Below are 12942 nucleotides of genomic sequence, written 5' to 3' on the forward strand. Positions count from 1 at the left end.
TTCAGTTTATTATTTTGCCTACCTGATTATAATGAAGTATGGAGGAATTACACTATTTAAAACTGAAACCAGGCAGCTGACTCCAGGGCTGATGGACAGTAAACTGCCCTTTCAAGTTGACACTAAAAGCCCTGTTACAACACGTGTTTAAGCCTTTTTTGTTTTCATCAAACACAAAATAACCTGTTTCTGTGGCAGAAAATTTTATGCTTCATATCATATGTAAACTGTTTAGCTGGTACCTGGATGTCCACAGCTGATAACTTTACAGTTCACCAGTTAGCACAAAAAAAACCCCAGCTCTCCATCTTAAGCTGCTCAATATGAAAAACAGTTGAAAGAAAAGCACTTTGGACAGGATTAACCTATATGCATTTGCAGCATTTTACCTGGTTTTCACTGATTTTTCCATCGTACACTGCTTGACTGAAATAGGGGTTCAACGTATCGTAATCTTGTACATTAATTAGCAATGATGCAGTATCACTGTTGTTTCCAAGTCGTTCCTACACCCCAAAAGAAGGAAGGAAATAGAAAACATTGTAATGAAAGAGCTATTTCTCAGTGGAAAATACAGCAGAATATTATTATATGTGCTTTGTAGCATCTAAGCATTTTTAACTGGAGAACTCTCACCCAGTTGGATTTTTCCAATTCTAGAAATCCAGTTCTAGGAATAATACTACCAAATGGTGATTGTTCTTCGCTATTAATTTATATCAGGCAGGTGATACACAATAGCATGTGGTAACAGTACATTAGCTGCAGCTGTACTGTTTGCTAGGTACTACAATAAATGTGGTAAATTACTTTTTCTTAGTTCTAAAAGGAATTGAAGGCAAATACATTTCCAGTCTCAAAAAGTGACACATAAGACGACTGCAGGTGGCAAGCTGCAGCAAAAATATGCAAGATTTGCCAGAATGGATAGGTGAATATATATTGCAATAGTGGAGAAAAATATATGTACAATACAAATACTTAAAGAAATATACACAGAAAGAAACTTGGGCTGGTATTTGGGGGGAAACTTGAACAATAGTTCAAATACTAAGAATGTGCTACTTTATCAGAGTGGTTCCAAAGAATGTTTATTGATGTAGTGATAGGTGCGCTATATATATATATTTATATTTATATTTTTATATGTGTGTGTATATTTATTTATCTGTTGTAAATTTGTAGAAACTGGGATGTTACAACGATTGAAGTATTGTAGAACTATGGTGGTTCTCATTCCTATTTTAATTTATGTCTTACCTTTGCTTGGACTGTTAAATTGAAAACGTTGACCTTGTTGTAATCCAATGTTTTATTCACCATGATGTTTCCATCTCCTTCTCTTATGTAGAAGTAATCAGAGTTTGGACCCTATTAAATGAATAAATCACATATTTTTACGTTGTTAACGATGGAATACCTTTTCTTTTCTCTTGCCACCTTTATTATTGGACTGTTCTTCAAAAACAACCAAGAATGTCCCAAACACCACTGCAAAGGAAAATGCTGATCCTCTTCTACACATTCTATTGCTTCTCCCATCAGTGCCATTAGATTTTCTGTCTGATTTATCTCAGGCTACGGTCAATAATTAAAGCCTATGGGATGAATGGCATCAGCTTCCCTTTACCAGCTATAAAAGCAGCACAGGCAGCAAGCCCAGATGTAAAGATCTCCACTGCAGACATCTAAAGTTAGTTGAAATAATCTTTCTTTAGGTGGTTTATCTATACATCCCTGCAGGACCAGAGATCAACAGCAAATCTTTGTGATACGAACTTTAAAAACAAGGGCCACTCACCCAAAGACTGTAAGTAATGAGGCTAAAGAAAGGTGAAAAGTCATTATCCACTGCTTCCACTTTTATAACTGTGAAATTTATTGCTGATACCTAGAAAAAAAATCAAGATCATCAAATGCTCAGTCACAAGTCCCTTTTGCTGTTGCTCCTAACTTGTGGCAGGAAGGCTGTGCCACCTCTTTAGCATATGCAAATTACTTCCAATTTCCATTTTAGGTCAGAGAGATGGATGTTCCTTCTTCACCCCATGCCTGCAGCTGTACAAGCAGCCCAGCCATCACTGCACCCATGCAAAGGTGTAGAAAAGCGCCATAAAAGTGCACGTACCAACCAAATGAGTGTGGTCACAATAGAACCTCGCGTGTTTTGGCCCCCAAAAGTAATTTTAAAATGACAGAAGAAAAAAAATATTAATGTTTGCCATAACCCACCTCTGACACTGTAGTGTTATAGTGACTTTGTAGAAATTGTGGAGAATTGTCATTTACATCTTCTAAGATTAAGTCCCGTGGATTCTCTATCTCACTAGTCTTCATAATGGAAGCAAAAGACAATTAGAAATTAAAGCAGTGAGGTAGCAGCATACTGCTAAACTTTTAATTTCATCAAATAAAATGAAATCTTAAAGAAATATCCCTTCACTTCTAAAAACTATAATGAGAGAGCTAGACTACTGATTCTAATAATGGAGTAGAAAGTTTTTGAAAATATTCCAAAATTAACTTTTTAAAAATTTACCTTAGGTTTTCTGTGAATAAAACATTTATTTCAATTAGCGCATTTAAAATAATACACCTTCCACAAGGTGCTCTTAACTTCCTGCATCTGTAAATTAAATACTATTTCAGAAAACAGTGATTTGCGTTAAACAGACAAAAAAAACCCAGTTGCTAAAAACTGCCTTTTACTTACCGTTCCAATCCTTTGGCAAGCAACAGCGTAAAAGAGATGATCACTCTAAAAAATAAATTATATTATCTATGAAGTCCTGATATGGTTGTTAAAGAATGTTTATGTCAAAATTATACAAAACAACTTCTAGCACTTGAATCCTCAGGAGTGCTGTACTAAGTTGACAGTGAGTTGTTCCTTTGATTTAGTTACAAGAACACATTTCAGCTATTTCTGCCATTTCAATATGTTGTACCAAAACACACAGTTTATAATAATGTTATAGCAAAGCGATTATAGATTTTTCATTGCAAAGTTTATTTGGCTGCCGTTCATCTGCTGCTGGTATCCACCAACCCATCCGTGTACCCAACTGTTCTCACCAATGTAAAATTGACAGAGAATGGGAGAATATGTGTAAGAAGCCCAAGAAGTGTTTTAAGCCTTTTGGAAAATATCCCAATGAGAAATGCAAATGTAAAAGTTGTAAATACATTTTCATCAATTCAAAATCTTGATTGTAACGGTGTCTTTTAAAAAATACGCGCGGTTCAATTCTGTCAAGTAGAGCGCTACTCTGAAATAGTACTTGCATAAAAAATAACTTCCATTTAGTCTCTGGAACTTCACCATTTTCATATTGAGGGGCAAATACAGTCAGGAAAAAATATTAGTATTGCTGAATGGCCTAGGAAGAAGGACCAGAGCCCAATAGATCTATTCATGTGTGAAGCTGAACACTTGTATAAATGTTCATATGATTAAGGATTGCCTTCTACCAAATTATATCTGATCAGTCTCACTTTGATGAAATAATTCACGTTTCTGAGAGATGAGCTTTAAGAAAAGTGACAGCTGTCATAACTATGTATTTACAACTTTCATTACAAGTGACAATTAGGAAAGAATCTGACTGTCAGATACGGGATAAGTTTACAGTTGTAGGAAAATGAAGACATTTAACAGATATTACTCAGAGGTAGGTACTGAAGTCTATGCTGCTCTTTCACGAGTCATTTGTATCATGAGAGAACGAGCAATTAAAATTTATGTGCTAGTGCTACTCTTTTTACCTGTCAATAAAACCAATTTATATCTAGGTTTTACATACAGGGGGAAAAAATACCTCAATAGAATCAACATCCAGTGGCTTACGAGTCCTCACTGTCGCATTATTAGATCCAGTATCATAAACTAGCTCCACGTATTCTAAGTGTTCGGGGATCAGATATTCTTTTAATCTCAAATTTACATTGGGTGGGATGTTTGTAATCAATTCTATATCACCTATAAGAGAAAGTGTAATAAATTAGATTGCTTTATGGAAAAGAAATATGGAGGTTCATTTCACAGGTATTTACACCTAGATTGCTGGTTGCCTTTTGGTTACTTTTTACATTATTTTGGCATTTTGAGCTAAACAGTGAGATCTGTTAAAGTCTGCTTCAGTACTATGCACAAGTGTATTGATATGTTTTTAAATCGCACAAACCCACTTTTGCCAATATGTCCACACTGCAACAATATGTCGAGAATTAAAAAACCTGGCATAATTTACACCTAAATTTCCATCATTTTCTTGAAATAGCTTTATGCTGCAAAACTTTTATTCACATTTAATGTGAAAATGTAATCAAAGTCATGGAATAAAAATCAGCAAGAGGCTAGTGAGGGTTGCTTGGGACGAATTTCAGTATTTTCCAAACACAAAGGCATTTCGTATTTCTAGCTGAATCCATCAATGAGGTAGAATCTGGTGTGAATCTGGATTCAGGCTTGTGGTTGTTTAAATTTTGATTTTGGCACAGAATGGCAAGTGTACGGCCCCTCCTTTAATCTGTTCCTATATGTATAGAACACTGAACTACAAACCAATATACCCTTTGAAACAATATGGATTTCTATAACCCTGCATATAGGAACTATTGTCTTGAAAATATTAAAACTTATTTGTAATTATCATGATTCATGATTCATCATGATATATTAGACTCACTATAATTGCAGTACTGAATATATTACTTGCTTGGTTAAACACCAAATCTGTGTTTGAAAGGTGTCATTTTAAACCACCTAGTGTGGCGCCATTAGCGATTTTATTAAATAAGGTTACCTTGGTCATATTATCAATATATTTGTGTTTATGAAATAATTCTTATCTTCTCATGGCACACATTGTCTGGATTGCAAACACAGTCCCCTTTTCCCCCTAAAACGTTTCCTGAACATCCTAAATATCTTCATGACCTTCAGCTGACTTGCTGGCTGTGTTTCCTCCTTATTCCATCATTATTGTACTGCACCACTGCTAATTTAGGCCATTAAACCCTTTCCTAATGGCCCCATCTCTAACCTCCACCCACAAACTTTGTGGTCTTGGTTTCTTGAGCTCTTAAAGGAAGGGAATCTCGTCTTCTTCCAAGTGCAGGGAGTGTCTGGAATGTCGTCAGCTACCAGCCCAAAGATACTGGATTGTAATTGCATGTGAGGAGAAAGTCCAGATGCCAGTGAGCACAGAACAACCGGGGCATAGGGCTGTGCGGTGTTATTACATTATTTAGTGTGTGGTGGTGAAGCTGTTGGAAGAAAACATTCTAGGGGAAAAAAAAGAAAATCAAAAACCCCTCTCTTTGCCTCCTGATAAACTGGATAATCTTCCATTCAGAGCTGGATATATTCAGACAAGAAATATAAAGCAGCTGCATAGGGAATAGTATTGTGTCCAGTGAGGAGAACCTGACAAAAAGGAAATGCTTGGAAAAATTGAAGCTGGTTGTCCCTCTTGCTTGTTCATTACAGATAGGTCAGAGGGTACACTCATTTATGTGACGCACACTTTGTGATAGTCACTTAAAAATTAAATGAAGAAGAATCAGGGTGAAAGGCAATTTTTTTCCTTTCTATCTCCATGCAAGAGTCAGACACAGCAGCTCTGCCCTGTTTCCTTTGCTTGCTCTGTCTATTCAGCCCGTTGGATCAGGGAATTTTGGTTTTTATATTTATTTATTCTACTAAGCAGTATGTCATACACGCAGCTGCTGCATCCAGCCACGAAGACTATTGAAAATCAATTAATAACATGGATTCATTATAAAATACACTGACTATGTGAAGCATTGATGTTCTATGTGCATTAGGGAGCAAAACAGACAACTCTAAGATAGAATCATGATTTTTACCTGTGTATTCATCCAAAAAGCGTGACAGCGTGATTTCGTTTGGGGTTGTGTCACAATTTATACTTGTGGTTTCTAAAAAGAAATGAAAAGTCATATACAAGTGGCAGGTAGGGACTATTTCCAGAAATAGCACAAGGTAGAAAAGCTTATGCTATATAAAACTCAATGCACACACTAGTTCAAATTAAGCTGAAAGACATTTATCGCAGTGGCACCTTGACTTAATTTTCAGGGTTTAAAATAATGCAACATTATATTAATACAGAGGAGGTGAACATTGGTGTCTTGCCTCAAAAAATTCAACGGTGAAGAACTTCACAACTTAAAAAGCAGCTACCGAGGTAGGATGTGAAAATGTCTAACTACAGAATTCTTCCTTTGCACCCTGACCAGACTGAAACTTGGGCTTTATTGCCTGACAATAATGAATCACTATGTGTTAATTTCCTGCTGAAACATTTGTGGAAATCATAACCGAAACTACCTGTGTGCCCTGGCCTTGGATATGTTTTCTTCTCCCAAGAAAACTGTAAACGCAGAGCTATTCACCACTGAAACATTAGCAAGAATCCAAGAGCTGAGGGTAAAGGCACATTTGAAGATTTACCTGGAATTTATTCTCCTTAAACTTGGCACTATTGAAGTACAGTATTTTTCCTGAGAAGTGGCTTTCATTAAGTGGTTTACTGTACCTCAGCGACCTCTCTCTGCATTTTCTCTGTGTGATAAAAAGTGACAGACTTTTTTTTGTAGATCTGCATATTTTACACACAGAAATCTACCAGATTTTTTTCCTCCTTCCCTGACCAGAATCACTCAGCAAAGCTGCCATAGTGCAGTCTATGCTCTTACGGATACCTGTGCAACTTTGGTGGCCTTAGGTGGGTTTGTACCAACGCTAAAGTGTCCCCACTCTTCTCTTTGCCATCCTTATCATCTATTCCAAGTGACAGTTGGGTAAAAGAAGGAGTGGGATATTTTTGCCTGGCTATGCAGATACCTTTGTACTTGTGCAGGATCCCATTTATAAGTGAGCAACAGGCAGATTTCCACACAAGTAACTGAACAAACCCTAGAGAATAATTCCGCAGCCAGCGGCTGCTTGTTATGGGTCTAATTTGCTGCCTCTGAGTATTCAAAAGCCTATTTTGGAAAGCAGGGCTCTGGGCTACTGAAAAAGATCAAAAACCTGGAAGCTTGGAGGCGGTTGGAATGTTATATCACAGGTGAATAAATGAAATTCAATAATTAAATAAAACCTCTTGTTGCTTTTTCCAAAAGAAAAACCAAATCCCACAGCCCTTCCTGGTGATTCTCCATCAGAGATTCAGCTGTCAGAAGCAAAGGAAAGACAATTGAGCATATTCACCATTATGAGGATTTTTTAGGAAGGCCGAAGGAACAAAATCATATTAAACCCTCAAATTTCAGCACACAGACACTGCTCCTACTCAGAAATTCAGCTAATGGATAGCACAGTTTGCACTTTCTGGCAGCCCCCTCCACAAGACAACTTTTAATATACTCCTTAGCACTACAACAAATACCACACGTAAATATGTTTAACTCCTCCAATCTAATTTACTAGAATAACAGCAGCAAGGAATTCAACTGATCCCAAGTTCAAAACTATACATCCTCAGACTGAGCTTCAGCCCAGGTGTTTTATTTAATGGCTACTGCAAATATGAAATAACCAAGCCCCAAAAAGTTGAAAGAGAACTTGTAAAAACCCACAGGGTCTTCAACTTGTGATCACTGAGCCCTTGAAAGTTCACAGACCACTGCCACGGGCACCAAGAAGATTGAAGATTGCTCATTTAGATGTTGTTTTATCAGGCAACAGATCCATGTATTTTAAACTTCGAGGATTGTGAATTATATGAATTGAATAAACTTAATTTTGTTCAGTTTCTATAAAAGCAGGAACAAACTCACAAGTGTTTACGAAAATAACACTACTTACGTTGTGCATCAAGACAGATGAAGGTAACCCAACCGATCAGCGCAAAAACCAGAGATCTAGAAAGCGCCATGGGCACTGCAGAAAAAATACTCCACTGAAGGCAAAAGCAAGTGGTCGTTTCTTATGTACTGTATTTGTAAAGAATCATTTCATTTGTCATATCATAAGTTAGCTGTTATCTTGACAAATGCTTCAGTGACGATGAGGCAAAAGACTGGAATAAGCCTTCGACAGCGATCCACAAACTATATAACATGCTTATCATTTTCAGCTTGTGAGATCAAAGTCCCCTTTGGGCAATAAACATAACACAAAAAGTGACATTTCCTTGTTGGTTTACAGCACAAATAACCAAGTCTATTTTTATTTTATTATTCAACATAGATATAAGAATAAATAAACTAGCAGGATGTCCTGACCAATATAAGAAATATCTACGTATTCCCTGGGAAAGAAAACTAAATTGGGTGTCAAAAGGCAAAGGAACCCGCATAGCTCCTTTTGATCTCATAACGATGCCAGAGTATCTTCTCAGAACCCTGTTCCACAAGGAATAAATACAAAATTCCTATTGCAAAAAACAGTAGCTACAGTTTGACGTGATGAAAGGCGACACCTCTGAAGCATGCCTAGTATTTTACAGATAGTATACACAGAAAATAGGTTTAGCAGGCAGTTAAAACATTTTACTTTAATGAAATTTTCTCCAAAAAACCCCACAAAAGGACACTAAAAGCTTGTAGAGAATTTTCAAAGGCTACAAATGAGACAGCTAAATGTGCAGTTTGTTTCAGTCATTTGGAGGTAAATATACCTTTAATTCAAAGGAGGAACTTATTACGCAGTACGGAAACCGCTGCCAGACCAAGGTCTTTTCATGTTTGTGCTGACATGTTTTGTCACCATGGATACTGCAGTAATGACTATAGTTTGAATGAAAATACAAAACATAATAAAACTGCACATAATAACTAGAATTATAATTGCGCTTTCCTAGTCTTAAATAATTGAAATGGAAATGTGGGAGCATTTCAAGTAGAAGTGTTTAAAAAAAAAAAACACATTAAAAGAAGTTCAAACATGGGTACCACCTCTTTTGAACAAAGGCCACATCCAGCCATGATTACGCACTCAGTGGCATTAGTACTAGAGCCAATCTCAGGGAGCTATTTTTCCTCCCCTGCCTGATTGTTCCCTGTGCTATGATGGCTGGGCCTTAGAAAAGTTATGTGGCAAAATGCAGTTTTCCAGATCTGTGCATAAAATATCTCCTGGGAATAAAAAAGGAAGAGTTTCCTGATCTTGTCGACCGAACAACATCACATACATTTGTGCTACGTAGCCTCCAGCCTGGCTACGATAAGCTGATGTTTGTACCAAAAAGTCGTTCTAGCAACCAATCTTTTTGACTACTGGAAATATTTACATGCTGGAATCTTAATCCACTAATGAAGGTCTACTTTTGGATATTCCAAATTGCAGAGAAGGCAAAACAGCTTCAACCTTTTCTGGGACCTCTGTTAGCAAGAGGCATCCCAGAGGGCTTGAAGGTTAATGATGAGAAGTGGCACAGGATCTGAGAGGATAAAACTCCACAAGGGTCTCCCTCATTATTGATGGTGGGGCAGCCTAAAAGCTGGAAGAGGCTGACCATTTGTGTACACTAATCCAGTGCAAAACCAAATGTCAGTTAAATGTCAATGTCAGGTGTAGAATGAAAACTGGGATGCAGCACAATGCTGTTATCCACGCTAGAAGCTGCAACAGCTGTTTATTTTTATATGTTTTTAGCTGAGAGGGTCCTAATCCAAGGCTGCTTTGCAGGATTCTTCCCTCCTGCTCGGTGGTTGTTCTCAGGCATCAGGAGCCCAAGTCCAAAGAGAAGCATCATGACAGTTCTCAGGCATTTCCACCTGTGTGCCATAACAGGATCAGGCCCAGAACAACATTCAGATGAAGTTAATTTGTTTTCTGCACTTAGCACACAGGGAAAGAGGAGGATGGAGACATACATTTAAGGTGAAATGCTTTGTAACATCAAACAAGCTATAGAACAGTCAAGAATACAACCTGCCAGGAGTGAGGTGGTTGAAACTAACAGCACCTAAAAAATGAGAATTGAAAGCCCTCACTATTCCCAAAGTAAAGAAGCTCACAGAGTCCTGCGCAACTTTATGTCAGTTGCTGTGGCCTTAGATGGGCTGATGGTTTCATCAACCTCCACCAGCATGATGCTCACAGACAGGATGAGACAGTAACCTCAGGACACAGCCCTTCCGCACTGTCACTTGGCTCAAGACTGGAAAAGCCTTTGGCTGGTTTTATTTATAGATACAGCCAAGAAGAGATTCAAGAGTAAATCTGTTCCTGCAATAAGATAAATTTAACTTGAGTGCAGTAGTCTTTACTTCATAGTTATTAGGAAATAGAGAACAAACTCAGAACACAGTGGTGCAGTTCATGCAGATTAGATTTCACCAAGAACAGCTGCAGGAGGAATGACTGCAGTATATGTCCATGTATACTGCTCTCTTGAACGTCAATAATAACTTCAGGTTTTACATTTGCCCAGGGTGAGAGGGAGGTGCCTAAACGGAAGAAGGGAAATTCAGGTAATGGCTCAAGCGAGCATCTTATGCACAGGAGCAGTTTCCCAAATCGATACAGTATGTCCATGCACTCAAAAAGAACAGGAAATAATGCTTTTAAAAATAATAATAATTAAAGAAATCAATGCCCTTCTGGCAAAGAGAAGCATCCTCTCAGTCACATCAAATACGCCCACACTATTAATAGTTCTGTGTTTATAGACTGGGGCAACCATTTGTCCACGTTTCACCTAACACGTCGCCTTTTTCTCTCAGAGCCATTACTGTGGCTGAATTTAAAATTCTGGCCCTTTCTCCAGGATTTCCAAAGATCAAGCAAATAGGCACAGCGAGTTTAAACACACGTGATAGTAGGATGTCCACTGTAGCCTTCCCAGTATACCAACTACACATATAGAGGTTTATCCATTTAGCAATTTCTAGAAACAGAGTCATGGAAACTCATCTTATTCATAGATTTAACAAACTGTTTAAATGCTATTATCAGCACTGTGGCAGTGGAAGGCAAAGTTAAACATGTTTTTAACATAGCTTAGTTTGACATTTTGCATACTTGGGTCATTTGTAGCGCAGCTCACTCATGAACTTTTACTGCAGCTTCAAAACTCAATGCAGATAAAACCTCTTCTAAGTTCTCGTAGATTTGGAGTAGCTCTGCATTCAACCATATGCTGTTCTTGATAGATAAAAAGCCTGTACCACAAAGCTGCAATTTAATCACAAATACACAAGCGTGATTCAGACCATCAAATAACATTTATGCACTTACTCAGTTCTTATAAGCATCTATAAAAAGAACTCACACGCTTCTTAAATCAATAACGTTTATTTCCATTAAACCAAGACAAATTTTCAAAATTAATACAAGATAAAAATTCAAGGTGGTTGGCAAAGGGAAAAAGAAAAGACAGACTGCACATCATGTATGTTATCTTTATATGGTCAAAAATATTTTCAAATAAAATAATACTGGCACGTAGAACTGGCACCTTCCCACAGAACAAAACCAGCAGCATTATTCCCTCTCTTCTAGTCAGTAGTTCTATGAAAACTAAACACACACACATGCAGCCTGCAACTTTCATAGCAACGTTTGCCATGGGAATTTGGAACAATCCTCTATCAGAACTCACAAAATTATAGCAAAACACTTATTCGGCTGCATTTTCATACCTGGTGAGTTTTATAATACTTCCTCTTTCAACAAAAAGCAATCGGTTTTCCAGTGCTTGCTATAAGTGCTTAAAACTGCATTACTGCTTGCAAACAGGCCTGAGGCATTAATAAAGCCTTATTTATTTTATATAGATTAAAGCACTCCAGCAAAGTTACCCCTCCTGCCCAAAATCAAAGCCCTTGAAATCCACAGCTTTGCCTGTTGGTTTCACTTGGCTCCAGAAATTGCTGTAGCATTGGACAAAACACACAATAAACATAATTCACTCTTAATCATTTGAGTAAAAATCTTTTACCTTGAAAGCAGTTTTTTCAAGTATTGCTATCCTAGTCTTCTAACGCCTACTGAAAATCCTCTAGAAACAAGACAACCCCCAAAAAAAAGCCTGAATGGATAGGAGAGTGCATTTAAACAATGATCTCCCTCTCCTTACCCCACCCTCCCACCCAGGATCTTGCTGATTTAATTCCAAACTCACAATTTATTGTACAGTTGTGGCCTGGAATAAGCTTTCCCTGAGCGCTCTTCTCTACCTGTTTCAAAAAGTCAGAATGAGTTTACTTGAAATCAGCCATTATTATTGTCATTATTGCCATTTTCTTTGCTAGTATGCATCATATTTTCTAGGCATGTTATCACATTTTGCTAGCCCTGGATTTTACACGTAGACAAACTTTTATTCTATTGCTCCAAATACAGAACTTGAAAGTGCATCTGACTTCTAAACGGTATTATTGAGGCAGGTTTCAGAAAGTAACTAGACCCAAAAGATCTACATGCGCAAATCTTCATAATGAGACATCTCTGTCGAAAGATGCAGAATTAACAGCAGATCTGCTCAGAAATTTAGCGGTATAGCAGCATTAAGAGATGGAACTGCTTTGCATCCTAAGGCCCAGATATTAGAAGGGAACAAAACATTGCATTGTGTGAGAGGAGTAAGATGCGGAAAGGGAATTAACGCTAATTTCACAGCCAAGTAAAGCAAGCGTTTCACGTGCAAGATGCAATACTGCATCATTCTGACATTTAGAAAATCTTTGGAGGTCTAGTCTCTACCTGCTACCCACCTTCACACGCATGGGAGTTGCGTGATACACAAAAGGAAGCCTTGAAACAGCATTAAAGTTGCGCTTAAACTAGTCTAAAGTCACAGGTATTGTCAGATTTTAAATGCAAATCCCCAGAGAAGTGACTGGAAATGTACCATCAAATACTACATGATACATATACGCTCAGCAACTTGTGTTAATGCTGCCGATCGTATTTAGAATTCAGTAGTCTTGCTTTTTCAGTATTTCTAGCATACTAAAAGGCAT

The sequence above is a fragment of the Nesoenas mayeri genome, assembly GCF_963082525.1.
Source record: "Nesoenas mayeri genome assembly, chromosome: 3".
Taxonomy (NCBI): Eukaryota; Metazoa; Chordata; class Aves; order Columbiformes; family Columbidae; genus Nesoenas; species Nesoenas mayeri.